General features: G+C 39.5%; 1 pseudogene; it reads left to right on the top strand.

Moving 5' to 3' along the window:
* Positions 1 to 385: 385 nt before the first annotated feature.
* Positions 386 to 1,957, top strand: LOC147346475 (olfactory receptor 4C3D-like; annotated as a pseudogene).
* The last annotated feature ends 347 nt before the right edge of the window (positions 1,958 to 2,304 follow it).

Here is a 2,304-nt window from a genome sequence, read left to right as displayed (position 1 = left end):
AATTATTTTCTTTGCTTGATAGATCTTATTTTACTGCACACCTATGTCACAGTTTTTTATACCTCTACTGAAGCTGTAAATTTACTGAATGTAACAATGTTAAATTGTATGTATGTGGAACAGGATTTTTAAAAATTAAAATATTAATTAATAAATATTGTAATTATCCTGAAAGTAAAATGGCCCAGTAATAAACTCTTTCCTAGAGGCAATTAATATTTTCATACCCCATAAAGTGTGTCAGACATTATTAAAATGAAATGCAGCTTCCTTTCAAAGGCTTTTTTATGTTTTTCATAAAGAGTAATGATAAACAGAGCTGGAGGACAAGAAAACTTGAATTCCTCTGGGTTTATAGTCTGGTGAAGAAAACATACTCTTACCCATGAAGAACGGCAACTCGGAAAGCATTTACTCATCATCTAACAGGTTTCAGACACTGCAGACATCCTGCGAGGCACTGTTGTAGGTACAGTGAGTAAACACACTTGAATAGCATGTGCAACCCAGTAGGTAAAAGGGACAGTGTGTTGCCAAGGACTTATGTCCATTTCCCTAAACTGCCTGCTTGTGATAGATTTATTGATGTGTCGTTCTTTCCACAGTTAGATCTAAGAATTCAAATGTAAATTCTCATGGAAAAGAGAATAGCTCTAACCCCTGTGGGACACCTCTCAGCTTTTGGGATACATCTGAGAATTACAATTTGTAACCTCACACACACAAAGGAGAACTTGAAATCAAGGAATACCGAGATGACATGGCAGAGCTGCAAGCAGCTGAAATCAGGAGAATCCAGGTCTCATGTAGGGAACCCAGTGTTTTCTCAGTAAATTATACATCATGTGTTTCCCTTCAGATGTTTTACAGGTGACAGGTTCTGGGTGTCTGAAGAGATGGAAAGCATCATGAAAAAAATAAGAATGATTTGAAACGATTACTGGGGCAAAAGTGCCAACGACTTGAGCCACAGCTATAGTGACTGCTCTGTTTTGTTCTAAGAAATTCAGGCCACAAACCTTTCATGATTAACAGTTGACACTTTTTATTCCTTTGTAGGAAATTCAGGCCTCAAGAAGGTATTACTTCCTAAATGGATGTTCTTATACCTCCAGAAAATACTCTTCATTGTCTTTTTTTTTTTTTTTCCTATTCACTGTTCTGGCCAACTTGCTTATTGTCATTACCATCTCCCTCAGCCCCACACTTTCTGCTCCCATGTACTTCTTTCTCACTTACTTGGCCCTGAGAGATGTCTTCTACACATCCGTCACCACCCTTAAATTGATCACTGACCTGCTGTACCAGAGGAGAACCATCTCTTTGGGTGGCTGCTTTGTGGAACACTTCCTGGGAGGATCAGAGATATCATACTCTTCAGCATCATGGCATATGACTGCTAGGAGGCCATCTGCAAGCCTCTGCACTACATGATCACCATGTGACAGGGACTCTGCCAGCTCCTGGTTGTGGTGGCCTGGACTAAGGGGATCATGCATGCCACTGTGCAGATTATTTTCATGGTCAACTTGACCTTGTGAGGTCCCAACATCTTCAATCACTTCATATGTGACCTCTTTCCACTGTTAAAACTTACCTGCAGTGACACCTATAAGCTCAGTATGGTGGTGGCAGCCACCAGTGGGTCCATGTGCTTGCTCCTTTTTTTCCTGCTGCTCATCTCCAACACAGTCATCCTGAGCTCCCTGAAATCCCACAGCTTTGAAGGACGTCACAAGGCCCTCTCCACATGTGGCTCCCACTTTACAGTAGTGGTGCTCTTTTTTGTCCCTTGTATATTCACCTACATGTGTCCTGGGCCCCCTATCCTGTGGACAAGTGGCTGGCTGTATTCTTTGTAATCCTCACTCCTATGTTAAATCCTATCATTTATACAGTGAGAAACATAGAGGTGAAAAATGCCATGATGAATTTGATGAAGAGGAGAATAACTTAGACTGTTCATGAAGCCAGTAGTATGATGATTTATCTATGTAGAAAGGATTATATCTATTGTAAAATATGAAAAAAATAATAAATTTTGCAGATCATTGACATTAAAAAAAAGGCCCAGAAATTAAAATGTGTTGAATGCTTAATGGACAGGTACTTTGCTAGGTGCTTTTTATAACTTTTAATGTACTCTGCCAATGCTTTAACATTCATGTGCATAGATTTAGGATGTGCAATAGAATAAACACCTATGAATCCCTAGTGAGATGATTATAGAGTGTGTATTTCTACTGTACTAAATTCTTCATACAAATGCTACTTGGATGAAATTGGCTTTTCCCTAGGGCCTGC

The sequence above is a fragment of the Bos grunniens genome, chromosome 23, assembly GCF_055505025.1.
Source record: "Bos grunniens cultivar Pamir isolate PY7600 chromosome 23, Bosgru_T2T1.0, whole genome shotgun sequence".
NCBI lineage: Eukaryota > Metazoa > Chordata > Mammalia > Artiodactyla > Bovidae > Bos > Bos grunniens.
Note: the sequence above shows the minus strand (reverse complement) of the source record. Positions and strands in the feature narration are given on the sequence as shown.